At 41.2% G+C, this 20297-nt stretch overlaps 1 non-coding gene across 1 annotated transcript; it reads left to right on the top strand.

Annotated features, from left to right (window-relative positions):
• Nucleotides 1-221: 221 nt before the first annotated feature.
• Trnat-ugu (transfer RNA threonine (anticodon UGU)) lies at nucleotides 222-295 on the top strand. Its single transcript has one exon. It is a non-coding gene; the product is annotated as a tRNA-Thr (tRNA).
• The last annotated feature ends 20002 nt before the right edge of the window (nucleotides 296-20297 follow it).

The raw sequence follows: 20297 nt of genomic DNA, 5'->3' as shown, positions 1-20297 counted from the left end.
TATATATATAGTTAAGGCTCACCGGCCACTTGACCATCTTCTTCTTCTGTGCGAATGCACACACTGTGCCCGAACTCTTACGGGAATCGGCAACGCGCCGCGAGTAATGTGTATAATCGGCGGGGGGCACTACGAATGTAGTGCGGGACAATATGTTGAGAATGTGGGTTTCGCGGGAGGCGTGCCAGAGATAAATCCCTGCATTCGCACTATTCTCTGTGTCCTCGGTAGCTCAGATGGATAGAGCGTCTGCCATGTAAGCAGGAGATCCCGGGTTCGAGTCCCGGTCGGGGCACACATTTTCATCTGTCCCCGTCGACGTATGTCAACGCCTGTAAGCAGCTGAGGGTGTTCATTTAATTGTAATACCATCGAATATTTATAGGACAATAATGGACACTCTTTGTATTTACCTGTCCATTGTTTGAGAAGGGACATTAATCGCTGAAAACAACATTGGAGAAGTTGTAATTCGTGAGGATTTACTGCTGTGCCCACTGGCAGAGTTGTAAATGATTCTGGAAATCATTCCCAGGCGATTTCTGGTGTCAGTGAGCATGATAAGGGTGGAACTGGTGACATGCTGGAATGCCATGTACACTTATAGGAAAGCAATCTCCTGTTCGGGCCGTCGTGTACTCAGGTCTGGGTTCATTACAACAGAAACGAGAACAGTAACTTTGGCGGCTTCGTCTGTGTAAATTCTGCGACGACTGTGTCGCCTGAGGTTGAAACTTTCCATTCCCTAAAATACCACAAGACAATAAAATGTCCCTCGGGAAGTAGTTTCTTATCAGGATATCACTTCTGTGGAATTTCTGTCTTAATAGTTTTACGCCTACCTTCAATCACTATAAAAATAGTGATGATGCAGTTCTTAATCAAGCACTGCCAGTAATGTGTACAACAGATCGTTTTAAGCGTACTACAGTACTGTTCTAACTTATTGTTATTTATTTATTGAGGTTTTGCTCTTTTCAAAGTTTTTTTCCTCATAACAAATACCCAGACATTATTACATCTGTTGCATAAGATCTTAATTTATCTTCTCAGTACGTCTTCCAGGTGTTTCGATCTTTGGTATCTTCTTCCTCTGCACCAAGGCTTCTCATTCTTAATTCTGCATTTTGGGCCCAGGTGATCATAGGGCGTCCTTTTCTCTTCTTTCCCTCTGGTTCCCAATCCAGGATCCTCTTCGGTTTTCTGGCTTCCCCCATTCTTCTCATATGGCCGTACCACTGTAACTTCCTTCTATCCATCACTTCATGTATTTTTTTCTCTTACTTCCATTCTCTTGTTATTTCGTCGTTTCTTATTTTCTCTTTTCTAGAAATTCTTACAGACCTTCTCCAGAAGTCCATTTCTACTGCTTGCAATTTTTTATGTGTTTCAGATTTTAGTCCGTGTCTCTACTCCGTGCGTGACTATATTCTCTAGTATCGATTTATATATAATTTTTTGGCTCGGTTTATTACATTTCTACTACATAAGATTGAGTTGACCACCCCAGTGACCTTCCTTCCATCGCTAATTCTTTTATTAACTTCGACCTTTGATTTTCTCTACATCTCGGAAACTGAGTCCAAATTATAGAAAGTACTGAGCTTAATTCTCTTTCCCTCTATGTGTAAGTCATGTGGACCATTAGTAAGATATTCTGTGTTATGATAATTAATCTTCAATGCTCAGTTTCTGTATTCCACTGCTAATTGATTACATGTATAAGTTGTATCCTTCCCTTTTAGTGCTATAACTATTTGATCATCAGTAAATAGTTGGTAATGTAAAAATACTCCATCTAATTTCCAGCCCCCAACCTACAGGATTTACGATACTATGTCTTAAAGTCATTTTAAATAATGTTGGTGACGTGGGGTAGCCTTGTAATAGAACCTTGTTTGTTCTAAATTTCTGTGAAACTGTATTTCCGACTTTCGCTTGACATATGTTATCCTTTTATATTTCTAATATTACTTTAATTAAAGGACCCTTTATGTTCTCCAAATGTAATGCTCTCCAGCATAGTTCTCTCGGGAAAGTACTATATGCTTTTTGTAAATCTACGAAAATTAATCCGATGTTTTCTGATTTTTCCCTATGATTCTCTAAGATCTGTCCCAATGTGAAAATATGGTCTGTGTATGATCTACCAGCTGCGAAGCCACATTGTTCTTCCCGGGATTGAAAATTTTTTTCAAGCTTGTTTTTAATTATTTTCCCGAAAATTCTCGTTAATATGTTTATTACACAAATTCCTCGATAGTTCGAACATTTTGCGGTCCCGTTTCTTAAATATGATATTGACATATCCTAGCTTCATTTCCTTGGCAATTAAATCTCCATGTAACATTTTTAATAACACTGTTATTACGTTCACAATTTTGTCACCACCATATTTTAAGAACACCACATTGATACTGGAGTGATTTACCATTCATCCCTGTTCTTAATACCTTACTCATCTCGACTTCTAAAATGTGGATCTCCTTTCCTTACCGTTCCTTTTCTTACACTGTTCTTGCTTCAAGATTTTCTTCTCTATCATCATTTAATAATTTCCGGAAATATCCCTCCCATTCCTTTGGTGTAATCAGTTGAAGATTGGTTTTTGCTTTCATCTCTTATCGATACTCTTTTAATACTGACCAGTGTATTGTAAACAAGGAAATATTATCGCAATTATTTTCCTGCTAACTTACATTGCCCTTTCTATTTTCTCTTCATTGATGTACGTTGTAGTCAGACCTTAAACTGAAGCCGGTTGGATGAACGATCCTGTGCACTTTCCTTGTTTTTCCATTTGTTTACTGTCATCTGCAGCAAGTGGAACGAGTTACGGTATCCTGAGTACCTTCACTGTACGCTGATACATGAGAGTGAAAGTCAGTTTCGTGTTATGTTTTTAATAACGTCCTCTTTACGTAAATGATACACTGTGATCAGTTTTTGAACAGGTCTTCAGGAGAGGAAGTAAATTACCAAGTAAAAAATGTTGGGTGCTATTTAAGAAAGACGTACTGCTGATAATGCCTTAGTCACAACTAAAGATACAAAAAAAGGCAGTTGTGCTACTTAATGTTCATGTAATAGCTAAAAGTTTGCTTGATAAATTTTTATTTTGCTTCTGGACAAAAAGTTATTTGGACTCTTCAAGATTAAAGGGACATCCCGTATATCCTAAGATGTGACCTTATATTCCAGATGGCAGAGATCTGGACATGCCATTGTTGGCTGCGCAGGTGAATCGACCTGCGCAGATGTGGACCAGCAGGCCATGTGACGGACTCCTCATGAACGTCTCCACTGAAGTGTGTAAACTTCCAAACTGATCATATCGCATTCTCCGAGGAGCGGAAAATTTAACAGCGGAATGTAGCCGGGATATTCTTGCAAAGTAATAATGAAAAATAATGAAAATTTTTACAGTCCATCAAACAACAAGTCTGACAATCAACACGCAACATAAATTTTCTATATTTTCTAGTTACAGACTCGATCTTTTCAATAACGTTACCAACGAAAGCGGGATCAGCGACCATTATGCTATTCCAGGAACAATGGTTACCAAAGGCAAACATTTCACCAAGAAAGCTTGGAGAGCATTTGTGTTTGGTCGTAAGATGGATTCAGAACACTTAACTGAGATCGGGTAAATGGAAAACAATCGCAGATAAAATTGAAAGAAGCTATAAACCGCCGTCTGGTTAAGAACCTTCTAAGTAAAGTAATAAAAAGACAAGTGCGTAGCCTGCTTTAACTGTGATGTTCGCATATTGTTATGGAAAAGACTACTTTACTCTCGTCTCTAAAGAGACTGCATGGATACTGACAGAGAAAAGTTAGTAACAAGTCGTGCCATGTGCAGGAGGAGCCATTTATGAAGCTTACAATAAGTTCTGACCATGGTGAAAAATTTATCGTAAAATCCTAGGAAGTTCTGACTATACAATGGGAGGATCTAAACTTTCCATTCATTTTTTCGTTGATCCGTTTGTTGTCGTCATTGGAGACAGCAGATATAAAGTAGAAATGTTAGATACTGCATTTTAAAATTTATTCACGCAAGAAGATACTATGGTACTAATGTTAACCATCTCACAGATTCAGAAATGAGAGATATCAATATTAGCACCACCGATAATGGAAAACAATCAAGACTACTTAAACAAAACAAGGAGCAAAGCCCTGACACCACTCATGTTAGATTATACATTGAATACGCCAGTGAATTAGCTACTTCCCTTCCTCTTATTTATCGGGAACCTCCTGAAAAGCGAAAACGCCAAGTGTAACTGGGAAAGAGTGCGAATACTCCTGTTTTCAAAAAGGGTAAAAGATCAGACGCACAGAATTAGACTCACTACCGTATGCCATTAGGTATTTATGCAACTACACTTCAAAACTTTTTTTATCAGCTACCAGTTTGGGAATAGAAATTCGTCCACAAAATATAAAGGAGAAGTTATTTTAGATCAGATTTAAAACGTGCTTTGTTATGTGTCAGACAATTTATGTTGATGGATAACTGGTAAAAGAAACTTCGGTACTGTATATTGAATTCCTTTCTGAGCCACTGACAGCTTAAATAATGGGATAATGAGTAATAAAGGATATTCTTTCCGCTAGTGTTGTAGGTGTAGACATCACTGTTCTTCTCAAATTGTGAAGGATTGTTTATGATGAATATCATTAGCTGATATATGTATTGTGATGATGCGAGTAAAATGCGTTAGTGCTTGAAAAGATAGGTACGTGACGACTTCGGGTGACCACCACATATTGTTGTAAATGGTTGCTCTTAGGCAATCGGTACGTTCTTTCTAAGTGATGAGTTGCGCTAGATAATTATTCCATAAGATATTATTGAGCGGAAATATGCAAAATATATCAGGAATTGAATGGTTTGTTTCGAAGACTAGAAATTATACGATGAGCAAATTGTATGAGGAGGTCAGGGATACGCTTCTTCCAGTTCACGTTTTATCATTATGCCAGTCAATAATTTGGAGCATTCTAACTACATCAATTTCCGGTATGACTGTTCGTTGTACTGTTGTGCATAATTGAATGTAATGCGTTTTGTTAAAATTTAGGGAGAGTCGTACGATGCTAGAGCAACTTCTGAGCTCAAACATTATGGCACTCATGGAGGAAATATTCTTTGTAAGAACCAGCAAGAATTAAAAAAAAAGTCTATTGTGGGACACAGCCTGCTTTGTTCACACACGACAGCTTGCAAACAACAGATGTAGCTGAACAGGTAAAATCCACCTTGACAGATTTCCGAAAACACTGCACCACATCGTCGACTGCACTCATACAGGATACTTTGCAATTATGTGACTGGCTCTGAGAACCCAATACGTTATACTGGACACCGACTAATCCGCAGAAACGGGAGCAACATCTGGTGTGTTCCAATCTATCTTTAAATTTGGATAGATGTCAGCGAACAGTATCTGATTACAAGTTTAGTCGTGAAAATATTCAGTACGTTGCGTCGTATAAGTATTCACAGGTAATACAGGAAGTGAATGAAATCCGAAGGTCACGTCAAATCAGCATTGGGAAAGGCGAGAGTGATACTTATTTTTGTTAAAGGGTTCTGGCGGAGTGCAATGCCCTTTTAAAAGAACTCACGCTAGTGCCGCCGGTTCTAGAGGGTTGTTGCAGGACTAGGAGTCCTTGTCAAGCAGGCATGACATGATGTCTAACGAATTCAGAGACGCTCTGATAAGGTTACAACAGGTCAACACACGAGGTGTGCGTGAGAAAAGTAATGAGACTATTTTTTTATGTACCAGAGCTTTTATTTTTTCAAACAACAATATTGTCGCCTACAAAGTATTTCCCTACGGCATCTATACACCGAGGGTGTCGTTGTCCCTGCCCTTGGTAACAGCGCTGGAAGGCTTCAATTGGAACAGCCTTTAACATGTCGGTCATTCTTTTGAGTGTTCACTAGAGTCTCAAAATGTCATCCTTTTAAGACGTTTTTCAGTTTCAGGAAAAGCACGAAGTCACCAGGGCTCAGATCAGGTGAAGAGGGGCGCTTTGGAACAACAGGAATGCTTTTGATGTCAAAAATTCCGTAATGGAAGTGGCAGCGTGACAGATTTGTAATGATACAGCATCCACTTGTCTGCACTGTCCGGTCTCGCTCAATTCATCATATCCCTGAGCCTTTCAAAGAGATTTCTGTAAAATACTTGACTGACAGTTTGTCCTGGGGGAACAAATTCTTTATGCTCGATATCCCTACTGGCAAAAAAGCAAATCATTACTCTTTTGATTTTTGAGTTGCTGATTCGAGTTTTTTCGGCTGTGGAGATGTCTAGTGCATCGCTCCTCATTCGTAGATTTGTCTCAGGATCGTACTCAAAAACCCAGGATTCATCACTTTTGATCACATGACTGAACCATTCATGGTCATGACAATCCTCTCCAGAAGATCAACGCACACGTTTTTTCTATTGTCCTTCGGTTTAGTTGTGAGGCTTCATTTTGGCACAAACGCTTCGCATCTGCAAAACTTCCGTCAAAATTTGACGCACAGTGAAAGTGTTTAACAGTTCATCCATCATCCTTATTGTTAAACCGGTCTGACCATATAAGAGCACGCACACGTTCGACGTCTTCGCCGGTTTTTGAAGTTTGAAGGATCCCATAGCGGAGGTTCTTCATCAACGTGTTGTCGGCCTTCCAAAAATGATTTGTGCCAGCAAAAAACTTGTGCTCTTGGTAGGGAATGTTTCCAACATGCCTGTTTCAACTTTTCGAAGCTCATACTCGTGGATTCTCAAAGTTTAACAGACAATGTGGTGGCATAACGTTGCTCTAAATTCCGCTGTTCCATTTTCTTAACACACAGCAACACAACTTCACAGAGGGCGCTCTCAAAAATCAAGTGATGGCTCTGCGAGGCTGAAACTCGGACTGAGTATCTGGAAGAGAAGAACACACAGGTCTACACAAGTAGAACAAAACAGCGTTGCCAGGTCGCTCGCAGTATTGTCAGTCCCACTACTTTTCTCGCACACCCCATACAGCCCATGCGACAGTGTAACATAAGTCCTCAAGGAACTTGAATGGAAATGCTTGGAAGAAAGGGAGTGAAGTTCCCGCGAAACCCAGTTCGGTATATTAGGACAACTTGCATTTATAGAGACTGTGGAACCACTAAGCTGCCACAAAGGCATATGGTTGCGGAAGGATTGCGGCAGGATGATAGGAGAGATTAGGACGCGCACAGAGGCACAAAAAATAATTTAAAAAAGGGAAATAATAGTCTTCGGATTCTGGTGCTACCGCAAGATGCTGAAGATTTCCTGGATAGACATCAAACTAATACTTACAACTGCTCTGGCCTAATGGCCACGTGGAAAAGTAAATGGATAGAACACCATTACTGTTCTTTGTTTCTGTTGAGTGTGCTTATAAAACATTTCCTATTTTATATTTTTTCATTTGAATTACTTGCACTTTCTTCATCTTTTTTGCGCAAATCTTATTTTTCACTGTGATCGTATATAACAGTTAGTTCCAAGTTCCAGGTTATATATATGTATAATGTTTTGAAGGTGTAAGTGCAGATATTTCTATTGATGGCTGAGGATAAGCACTAAACAATATTACATCATTGTATGCTTCATTTCCAGACTAATAATTGTACTTATCATGAGTAATATGTTTTTGCACTGGTTAGCACTTCCAAGTACACTTGGCGCAAGGACGTTATAAATGTTTATTTATTTTCCCTTGGGCAGCACGCCAGGTTCTGAAGTTGGAAGCATGGACGCAAAACGAATAGTCTACACAAATATGTGTAGCCAACATCACTGCACAGTTACGACTGTGCAGAACATTACAGTTACTCTACACACGGATCATTCAGTCATATTTACACACACACAAGCAGACAACATATATTACTCTGCATAATAGACCATGCATGGATAGAAGATTGTATTTGATCTTGTAAAAACAACTGGCATTCATGATAAGTACTGCCATAGTATCACGGTGAAATGCGTACGACCGGTAGTTATGTTTTTACCCAGCAGCCACCCAGAGGAAGGTGAGCTAGTAAGCCTACTCGGCCATTACAAGGAAAAACCAGTGTTGATGCGAGGATACGCGTACGACATGCAAGTGTATGGTTGGTTCAAATGGTTCTGAGCACTATGGGACTTAACATCTATGGTCATCAGTCCCTTAGAACTTAGACCTACTTAAACCTAACTAACCTAAGGACAGCACACAACACCCAGTCATCACGAGGCAGAGAAAATCCCTGACCCCACCGGGAATCGAACCCGGGAACCCGGGCGTGGGAAGCGAGAACGCTACCGCACGACCACGAGCAGCGGACAGCAAGTGTATGAACATCTAAGCTGTTGTAAGGTCGCCATGGTCTCAGGAAGAGGCAATCATGAAGCAGTTAAGAAAATTGCTAGACTGGGGTCCTAAAGCCTTAATTCACAAGAAGCAGAACAAAAAGTGGCACTTATTATATACAGGGCTGCAGCTAGGAAACTACCATCTCCATGCGTAGTCTGTCATGAACACCACAGTACAAACGGCTGCATCTGGAGTGTTGCCGTGATCGGGAAGCATGGAGTGTTGACGAATGGCGTCGAACTGTGTTAGGCGCTGAGTCGCAGTTCTGCGATACCCCAGATATCCATCGAAGGTGAGTATGGCGGCAACCTGGCCGGAGAGGTCTCATACTTACAAAGTTTTGGAGAGGGACAGTGGCGTTATACGCCTGACCTCGTGGTCTCGATAATCATTCAGGTATGATTTCATGTCGCGCCTGGTAGTGGTTAAGGGAACTATGACGGCACAACGGTACGTCCCAGACATCCTGCGTCCTCATGTTTTACCTCTCATGCGAGAGCATCGTCCTGCCAATTTTCATCAAGACAATGCTCCTGCACACAAAAAAATGGTTCAAATGGCTCTGAGCACTATGGGACTTAACATCTATGGTCATCAGTCCCCTAGAACTTAGAACTACTTAAACCTAACTAACCTAAGGACAGCACACAACACCCAGCCATCACGAGGCAGAGAAAATCCCTGACCCCGCCGGGAATTGAACCCGGGAACCCGGGCGTGGGAAGCGAGAACGCTACCGCACGACCACGAGATGCGGGCTCCTGCACACACGTACCTGTTTCTATGGACTGTGTACATGATGCCGAGGTACCCCCGTGGCCGACAAGATACCTAGGTCTATCCCCGATTGAACATGTATGGGGACCAGCTCGGACGTCAACTCCCCCAGATAGCCAGGGTATCAAAGACCATTGTGAGTCAGTTTCTCTCAGGTGAGGAAACAACGACATTATGACTCTCTCTCCAAACGAATCAGTGCGTGCAACCAGACCAGCCAGGACGCAACCTCATATTGATAAATGGAGCTCTTTGTAAATGTGACTCCGTGATATTTCAATCGCTGGAACATCACATACGATCTCCACCCGTGAAGTTTCATTTCGTTTCCTCCTCCTCTACTGAGTGTTTCACTTTTTTGTCAGGCAGTGTATAACTGATTTTTTATTTTTTAGAGACGGAAGAAAAAGATCTTAAGGTGTACAGTATAAGATTCGTGCAGTGTTCTATTATATATAATGGATCTGTCAGTATCTCTGCACACCTATGCGCTCTGTATTACTATTAGAAACTGTGGTCAAAAATTTCGTTCAGCTAAAAATTTTCAAATGTATAACACCTTTTCTTGGCGCAGCAGTAGAGAGAAAAGTGCCACCACTGCTGGGTAAGAAGATTTTTCTACCTCTCTGCCTGTGCCCATGGCACCTCCCTTGTCACTGTGTCCGCCATCTTGCACGGTGACTCTTACATTTTATTTGTTTACATTTTTTTGACGATTGTGTGAATGTGAAAAATTATCGCTTCAGTTGTCGGTGTGATGAAAGCCTATAATGTTTCTGGTAGCGACACAAGTACCTCCCAGCTGCTCCGTCATCGCTTTACTGCTTGTTTGTTCAGGCTACGTGCAGAGCGGTTCAAGTACGGAAAATTCCCCTCCAGAGTAACTTTGTGTTCCGCTGGAGAAACAACCTCCGGCCCTATGAGGCAGCACACCCAACTCTGGTAGTCATAAAACGGTGGAATAAAGAGGCTGAGTCCTGGTTGTCTGTTCTTTCTCTAATATCCTGTATGGTGGCGCTTGCTACAAAGCCCTGTATCTACAGGCGACTTAAAAAAAGTTTTAAAAATATGTGAGACCAGCAGTAGCGTACGCTGCAAATGTCACGGTGCCTCTCGACCTTCCTTTATCGCAGATAAACAAGAAGGGGAGAGAGCCGCCGGCAAGTAAATGTGCGTACAGAATTTACATTTTGCACTTCGCTGCTCACAAAGGCAAAGGCAAAGGCGGAGGCACGCTCATAATTACAGCGAAACGTGAAGTCGCGTTCCCCTCAAAGGAACTTACCCCACAAATACTCTCCGCTACTAAAATTCCAGCAGCAACAGTTTCTGCAGTAGCGCTCCGAACGCCAATGAAGGCAAAAACTACGTTAATGAACCCCCACTAAAGCTAAAACGTTATGAAGTGTAACAGTGCAAACAAAAAGTCAGAATACACTATAGAATTTACGTTACGTTACGTTGTAATTTTGTTCCATAGTATTGTCTTCCTACTGCTAGTTTTTTCTTAAATTCACAACAAAGATATAAAAATTCGTCCCAGATACACATCACTGACGTGTGTGAAAAATTCCAAATAGAAAACAGTTTCTGCTTAAAATTGTAATGCTACAAGTCGTTATTGGCGTTCACAAAATGTTATTGACTTACAGCCAGCTGCATGGTTATGAGTTGTTCGTTACTCTTGACTTGTGCACCTCGATATGTCACACATGTCCTAGAAGGATCATCTAAATACACAGACGGAAAAATAAACTTAGCACCAGGGAGGCGTAATGCGACATTGACGAAAGTTGGTAGACCTGTTCCGACATGTGAAAGTTGCTGTCTATTCAAATTTCGTGCCAGAAAGCAAATCATGTTTGCTTTAAATACGCGCTGTAAACCTCGTGAATGTTATTTACCTTTGAGATTTAACGAGGTGAGTTCATGTCAGTGAAGAAAGCCTTTAAGACGACAAACACGCCATTATCGACATCTCACTGCGTTTGAACGACGTCGTGTAATAAACCTATGAGGAGCTGGATGTTACCTTTGTGACATTGCAGAAAGACTTGGTGGAATGTAGCCACTGTACATGATTGCTGGCAGCGATGGTTACAAGAACGTATGTTAGCAAGAAGACCAGGATCCTGAAGAACACGTGGCACAGCCAATACTGAAGGCCATCGGTTCGGCGTCTGGCTGTGTCGCGTCGCACTGCAACTGCACCAGTAAAGTTAGCAGCATTTAGCGCCACAGTGACTCTATGAACTACTAGAAATCGGTTCTTCAACTTCAGTTCAGAGCCCGATGCCCTGTAGCACGCATTCCACTGACCCTAAACCACTGTCTTTTGCGACTTCGGTGGTGCCAAGCGAGAGTTCATTGGAGGGCAGAGTGATGATGTGTTTTCTGATGAAATTGGGTTCTGCCTCGGTGTTAGTGATGGCTGTGTGTGGGTCAGAAGGAGGCCGTTGGGTACCTGCACCCAACAAAACTGGATGCTAGACGCACTGGACCTAAACCTGGATTTATGGTCTGGGGTGGTTAACACATGCTCCCTGACTGCAGAATTTTGCGTCAGTTTGACGACTCGGCCTGTTGTGCTGCCATTCATGAACAGCATTTCAGGTGATGTTTTCCAACAGTATAACACTCGCCCACATACCGCTGTTGTAACCAGACATGCTCTAAAGAGTGTCGACATGTTGCCTTGGCTTGCTCAGTCACCAGTTCTAGCCCCAGTCGAGCACGTATGGGGCATCATCGGACAACTCCAGTGTCATCTACAAACAGCATTAACCGTCCCTTTATAGACCGATCAGGATCAACAGGTGTGGAACTCAATCCCACAAACTGACATCAGGCACCTCTACAACACATGAACGTCTGCATTCAGCATTATGGCAGTTACATCGCTTATTAATGTAATGGTTTATCTCGAGATTACGTTAACCTATGATCTTGCAGTGTTAATCACTTAAATATGTTACCTAGAACTACGTATTCCCGACATTTCATTACTCTATATTAACTTTTTTTGCTGTTACGAATTTTTCCGTCTTGTATAACATATTGTTGAGGTATCCTTTGGTAGTTAAATTCGGAATACATATGGGAGTGACTACAGTAAAGTACGCTGATTAAAATAACATGCAATTTAGACCCATAAATGTTTATTTAACACTATCTGACTATGTTTTAAGAAATAATTCACAATACGAAGTCTCACATTAAGCAGCGTATCGATCTATGGGCATAAATGAACATTTAAACTCACCATTAGTGATCAGATTACTTATAAATAAGTTCATGTCTACGTTTACGAAATGTAAATGCCCCATCTTACAGATAATGGCAAGTGTAAGGTGCTTACGTGACTCACATTGTTATCCTCTAACTTGTCCGAACAGATCCTGAAATAATAGTACATCAAAGCAAATATTGAATGGATCATGAGGTATCGTCGGAATCATGGAAGATCTCGACTAGTTTACCTTTAGACCCCTAAAAAATTGTGCATAGAAGCTAGAACTAAACATAGTTGTGAACAAATGAATGCTGACTGCGAGCATAGCTTATAAGAATAAATATGCCCCTTCAAGGCAATGAAAATAGCAGGAACATGTAAAGGTGAGTCCACGAACGCATGAGGTGTTACATAGAATCATTATATTTCAGGCATAACTTTATCACTAGCAAGGACATATGAGTAAATTCGGAGACTTTCAAGTTAATGAATATTTCAACCGGAAACATAGCCCGTAGTGCAAGGAGAAATACCATTATTCACATATGAACCAAATTATGCAGCCCAGTACTACATGCAAACTATCAGATTTGCTGTATAGAGAGATTTCTTCATCTCTGCACTCATTTGCACTATCAGTTTTGATGACCAAGTTTGAATTACTCGATAAAAGTAAGGGAAAAGTCGTGTCATGTGACCAATGAATAGTTAATGACAATCAAAGTGAAAGGACAGTCTGGCACCAGCTTGAAGCGTTCAGACTGTTTGTGGGTCGTGAGACGTTTTTCTGCAAGTACCCCTCCACTTTCTTACAAAAGAACTTTTGTGAACTGTTTTAAGGCTAAAACCAATACATAGTAACAACGAAGTAGTCATGTAGTATTCCAAGACATAATATTCCAGGACACCCACTGAAGCTGCTTTGTTAGAAATGTTAATTGCATTTGCGCGCACAAATACAGGGTGATTCCAAAAGAAAGAACAGATTTCAGGCAAACTATGAAAGATAGAAACACATTGCGTATGTCACTGGATAGAGGAAGGTTTAAAGTTTTATGTACACCATGCGTTGCTCGAGAAACATCGAAACGGTAGTCCATTTCATTCCACACGCACGAATCAACATGTCGCTTTCTGTTGAATCGACAGCTTCAGCAATTCGATTTCTCAGCTCTTGAAAAGTGACAAAGACTCTCTGTATTTTATGTAACCCCCCCCCCCCCCCCACACACACACACAGAAAAATTTGCAAGGTGATCTGGGAGACCAAAAGCAGTCAACAATATCTTGTTGTCCACTTCTTCCAATTTAGCGGCATGGAATGATGTCAAGATAACGTCGCACTTCAAAGTGAAAGGTGGGGTGCCGTCATGATTAAAAATTAAATCTTTGGAATCTTCGTGAAGTTGAGGAAACAACCAATTTCACAGCATGTCCAGGCGTGACATTCCTCTCACAGTTTCCTCCGCAAAAAAAGATCCGTAAACTCTGTGACCAGAAACGGCACAAAACACATTCAGTTTCGGTCAGCCTGTTTCAAGTTGCAGTAACTGCCTGCAACTAGTAAGACTTCAAATGCAGGCGTCGTTTCAGAATACGCCACACCGTTGTTTGAGGAGGTTGAAGTTCTTGCTTGACCTGTCCCCGTCTTGTGGAATCCCGAGGGCTCCGTGTGAATTCCTCTAGGATACGATCGACATTTTCGTGAGACGTGCGTGATTGACCACTGCTCTTCCTTTTGCATATACAGTCAACTTCAAAAAAATTTATATGCCAGTCATAAATCTGCTTGTGCAGAGGCGGCTTCATGCTGAATAGACGGCACGCTTCACGTTGCTCTTGAACAATGGATTGACTTCGCACAAATTCCAACGCAGAAATGACTTCTCTTGTGGTGTAGTCGCCATGTTGCCACAAACAGAAAACGGCGCAGCTGTGTCAGAGCTTTCGACCGTCCACTGCTCAGTGACATGCGCAAATTGTTTCTATCTTTTAAAGTTTGCCTGTAATAAATTACTGAAATCTGTTTTTTTCTTTTAGAATCACCCAGTATAATACAAAAAATTTTATGTACAGCTTGTAAAAATGGGTTTTCTTCTAAAATACTCGAATTAATTGCATTAATCATTGTTAAGCTCGGGATTTAGTGAATTCGTTACATTTCTAATCATTTAAACTACAGATTGCCTTATATTGCTTATTGCATGTTTTAAAGGTGTTACTGTGCATAGTCTAGCTGCACACACGGTCAGGTAGTTGACATGTTTTGTCCAGCATAGGAAAGGAGGGTAAACGGGATCCCACTCTTCCTGGCGCTGTATTTCACTTTGCATCTTGCGCACGTCGTAAACCAACAAATTCACTTGGTTTCCCACGGTGTTCTTTGTCCTCTCTGGCAGAATAAGAAAATCATCTTCTCCCTGAACATATAGGTCCCTCTCTAAATTTCTCCTTCGTTTTCTTTATATCCAACCTATTGTGCAGACTGAATAACATCGGAGAGAGGCAACAACCTTGTCTAACTTCTTTCTCAACGACTGCTGCCCTTTCATGGCCTTCGACTTCTATAACTGCAGTCGGGTTTCTGTACAAGCAGTATTATGTTACTGCAGGACAACTCATCGCGAATGGTTTTGATCTAAATGAAAGCTGGAAGCATGAATGGTCAACAAAAATATTGGGAACAAGAGCCCATCCCCTTGATCCCACAAAGAAGCCAAAAGGTTTTGACCTTCCGAGGAACCTTTGGTGCCGCCTCAATAGGTTAAGGACTGGACATGGTTGTTGTAGGTACTTCAGGTACAAATGAGGCTGGATTAATTCACCAATGTGTGAACGTAATCAAGAAGGGCAGACAATTGAACATTTAGTCCAACGCTGGAATTCCCGATGACTTGTTCACTCTCACACCCAGCTTAATTAACTAGTCGAAAAACACGGACCTTTTTGGTTTAATCTTGTCTAATATCGTATGTATATTGTATATCAAGTGTATATTGTATAAAATCACCATACGATTAAAAAATAATCTTTCGCTCCCTTTATTTATTCCCCCTACCTTGAGAATTCCAAAGAGCGCAGTCCAGTCAACATTGTTTGCAAATGCTACTGACGTAGGTTTGCCTTTCTTCAACCTGCTTCTCTAGTAGTGTCGCCTCACGTGTTCCTGTATTTCTTCGGGACCCAAACTAATTTTCAGCAAGGTCAGTCTCTATCGGCTTCTCCATTCTTCTGTGTATAGTTCGTGTCAGTATTTTACAATTTTCACTTATTAAACTGATAATTTGCTAATATCCACACTTGTCAACACCTGCCTTTTTGGAATTGGAATTACTACAGTCTGCTCTAAGTCTGAGGGTGTGTCTCCCTTTCATATTTCTTGAACTCCACGTTGAGTAATTTAATCTCTCCCATGGGTCTCATTATTCCGAGAGAATGTCATTTACTTCAGAGGGCCATGTTTCGACTCAGATCTTTCAGTGCTCTGTCAAACTCTTATAGCAGTATCATATCCCCTATCGCATCTTCATTCCTTTCTTCTTCTATTTCTATAACATTGCCTTCAAGTTCATTTACCTCGTATAGCCTGCCTGTACGTTCCTTCCATTCTCAGCTTTCCTTTCTGTTTTGGTATCTGCTTGTCATTTGAAAGCTTAATACCCTTATAACTACTTCTGTTCTCTTCAAAATTACCTTCAAATTTTCCTATTGGGAGCATCTGTCTTTCCCCTAGTCAAGTATGTTTCTACAGCCCTGCTTTTGTTATCCGGCCACACTTGCTTAGTTACACTTTCACTTTTCAAAAGAATTATGGGAACACGTGTACCAATGTGAAGTATGTTAAAACCATTTTGATGCAGGTGGTCTTCTTGCGTGACTTGAGATCTTCGCTTTCAATGCAAGCAACAATTAAAATCATTCGCCATATATTGGCTGTTTTATGGATTACAGTGTGAAGTAAAAAATGGAAATGTCGTGTGGCTAGGGTCTCCCATCGGGTAGACCGTTCGACACGATCTCTCAGGGGAAGGGGGTACCGGTGTCTAGTGAAGTACACGTATGGCAGTTGTCATTTGTGGCCCCCGTGTGCAACCAGTCACATGCAGTGTGATATCTTCATGCAGTGCAAGTTGCAGGGGCGGTCTGTTTGATCTAACAAGGATAGACTTTCGGTCGTCTTGCTGCAGACACCAATACCGCTCCATGTGTCGTCCACAGGTTCTGGACACGCTGAAGGGAGACAGGTCAGTACACAAGGCGAGTTGGACCAGGTCGTCGAAGCATTATAATCCCACGTGAAGACCGATAGACCGACATCTAGCCATCTCTGCGTTGGCGCATCATACAGATACCGCCCGAACACCGCAAGACGATCTCTGAGGGGGCACTGGAACCGCTGTGCCCTACCAGATTATAACCAACAGGTTACGAGAAAGGATCTTACGACCCAGAAGTCCTGTTCGAGTTCCACTTTTGACATGACAGCATCCTGCAGCTCGTCATCAGTTCTGCCGTTCACATCTCCACTGGCAACTTCGTCAATGGCGAAACATGTTATTCACGGACGAGTTCAGATATCCACTGAGTCAAGGTGATGGCCGCGTGCGTGTACGGAGACCCGTGGTGAGCGGTACCTACCAAACATTGTCCAGGAGATCGACAGATTTCCAAGGTTCTGTGGTACTGTGGGGAGGCTTCATTGCTGACAACCATACGGATCTTGTTGTCCAGATTGGCCTTACCGCCAGGCAGTACATCGAACAGATCCTTTTGGACCACGTGGTGGATGCTGCATATGGTGGGAGTCCTGAATATCTCTAATCCTCGGGCCTATGTAGCGAGTGTCAGCAGGGATGTCCTGTGAAGCCTATACATTGAAATAATGAAATGACCGGTTGTGAGTACCGAACTACCCCATCGTGGATATGTAGGATACGCTTGACAGACGTAGGAAAATGGACAACTGATAGATGAGCAGCTGAAAGATTTTGGTGGAAAACATGTTTCAGTGATGTAGAATAATATGTAAGGAACACCATCCCATATTCATAACGAGTAGGTTTGAGTCACCAGAAAACTCAGCTACAACAACCACCAGAAGCTGAAAAACCATTCTCGTTGTTAGGATTAGACGTCCTGCGACAGTTTAATAGAACACAGTCAGGCAATAAAAATGTTCTTACAATGTTAAATCAGTTTTCATGATATTTAATTATGGTATCCAATGCAGATCAGAAGGCGAGTACAGTAGCACAGGCAATAAGTAAACAACAAAGTTTGATTTGCCAGAAACCATTATTATGGACCAAAGCAGTAACTTTGTATTTGACCTAATGAAACAGCTATGTCGGTTATTAAAAATTAGGGAGTTAGATAACAACCCATTCCATCCTCAAATGAATGGATGGACAGAACGAGTACAGTGTATGTTATCAAAAATGTTAAGCCATTATGTGAATTCACAGCACTCAGACTGGAATATGTATTTAAATTTTGGTATCGGCGCATATAAATCAAAAGTTCATACCAGAACTGGCGTGTCACAGAATCAAGTAGTGTATGAGTGGAAAATGCCCTCACCTTTCGATGTGTTCAGCTTTAACTGAGTCCACAGGATGAACTAGTGAAGAATTTTACGAAGACGTTGAAAGAAGTTTGGCAAAGGGTAAAGCGTGCCAACACAAAAGCTTTAGAGTAGCAAGAACACACTGGGCAATGGGCGAGCAAACTGCCGCAATACAGGATAGGGCAGTGGGTATTACTAACTAATCCTTACAAACCCCAAAGGAAAAACGAACAAAATTTTAACGAAGTAACGTGGACCTTGCCAAGTTATCGAAATGACTTCGCTTGTCAAATTGCAGTTGCCAACTACGTCGTCTGTCGCACACGTAAGCAGGGTCAAACAATTTGAAGGTGAGATTGATGCATTACCATTAATTCCTTCAACCGTTACGGAAAAAGCATAAATACAAAAAAGCATGTACGCCAGAGAAACGCGCCTTATGTACTTAAATCTAGAAGTTAATAGCGTAAGTTCTGGGATACAACGCACACATCGTATTTGTTTGTTTCTTAAGTTGGTCGTAATTTTCTTTACTTGTCATGTTCTGTGTTTATTCGCGTGTATAAAGGGGGGAGAGGATTGGTGGTGCGTCCTTTTCCCTCAGGTGCCGACCAGAAAAATTTGTCTGAGCATAGCGCTACTATACTGTGCAGAGGAGATGTGAATCATGTACTAAAAGTGGAAGATAAGTTTACAGCTTTACAAATGGAAGTGGAGAAAGGAGGTTTATTGGAAGATATGTAGAACGAGTATCAGGAATTAAAACTCTTGTATAAGAAACTGAGGACTCAACTGCAACAGATAACAGAAATTGTACCACAAACGTTGTTCGTTAGACGCCGAACAGAAACTGTTAAAAACTCTGTTTCTGACAGTGGAGGACATCAAGAATTGAAACAGTGGAATTGGAAATGTACAAGAGTTAGCAGAAGATACAAAAGGCAAATTAGAACATATATGCAGAACATGGAGCAAGGAATAGTCAGTGTTACTAAAACAGTATGAAACTTAACGAGAGAATTTGTGTAAATACGCGTAACACCAGGATTGTCTTAAATAGTGATCTAGAAAAAATAGAAAATCGGTTAAGCAGTCTAGATGAAAAAGTGTCAATAGCTATATCTTTACGAACTTTAGCAGACAGATTAGACGACGCAAGAATCCAGGTCGAAACTTTGCATGAAACAGATCATGCTTCTCATGGGCAATTGCGTTCAACGTCATTAATTCCACATTAAGTGCTGATGACATTACAGAAAGCACAAACAGACTTTCCAGACGGACTACAACACGTCGTGCCTATAACAAGCAAGAATATAGCTTTATTTCATCGTATATCTGATGTAAGAGCAGACATTGATGAGACTAGACTGCACATCAAGATTTTATTTCCAGCAGTAGGAATAAATGCATAGTGCCAGTGTTAGAGGGTACACCCAGGCCCAATTCAATGGAATACAGCTCGGAAATGGATAGAGGTACAAACTCATGAAGCATTATTATTTTCTTGACGGAGAGATGGTCATGTCACCACGCCTGCAGCAGACTTCAAAGACTGCATTGGAAAAAAATGTTATTATCTGTCAAATAAGGGTGATTCAAACAAACAAAAATCATGCGAAATACAGTTGTGTATGGGGAAAGTGGAAGCAGGAGAGCGCGAGAAAAAGTCTTAGCTCCACAGACAAATTTTCAGAAAATTGGATATCACTGACTTTACTCCATATCGCACCAGAAACAGTAATTATGACTTGCTATAGAAACGGTAAACCAACTTGGATAATGAAACTGGAATTACAACGCAATGGATTATTAATTAATGGAACTAGGTGTGAGATAGCAGCAAGACAATTTCACCTTCCAGCTACCATCACGAGTACAACAAGGTTAACGTGTCCCGACCAACGTTTTATTGGCAGGAGGAACCACCACATATCTTGACTAAACCAAACCTAACTTTTACTAACGATACCTTACATTCAGGTTTGCTACAACCAATAGACGGAAAAAGACACATTTCTGTCAATCAAATATAGCAACACGTGAAACAATGTGACGAGAAATGTAATCAAAACAAAATGTAGACAAAACACAGTCATTTACAGTTTATCAAGTGCCTGGCAAAGGGTTTATCGAACCACCTTCAAGCAATTTCTCTATCGTTCCACTCTCTAAGGGCGGGCGAGAAAAAAGAGCACTTAAACCTTTGTTTTTGAGCGCTCGTTTGTCTTATTTCATCATGAGGATCATTTATCACTATGCAGGTGGGTGCCGGAAGAATATTTTCGCAATCCGAGGAGGAAGTTAGTGATCAAAATTTCA

The sequence above is a fragment of the Schistocerca serialis genome, chromosome 5 (assembly GCF_023864345.2).
Source record: "Schistocerca serialis cubense isolate TAMUIC-IGC-003099 chromosome 5, iqSchSeri2.2, whole genome shotgun sequence".
Lineage (NCBI taxonomy): Eukaryota > Metazoa > Arthropoda > Insecta > Orthoptera > Acrididae > Schistocerca > Schistocerca serialis.
The sequence above is the reverse complement of the archived record's forward strand: the minus strand, read 5'-3'. Positions and strand labels throughout refer to the sequence as shown.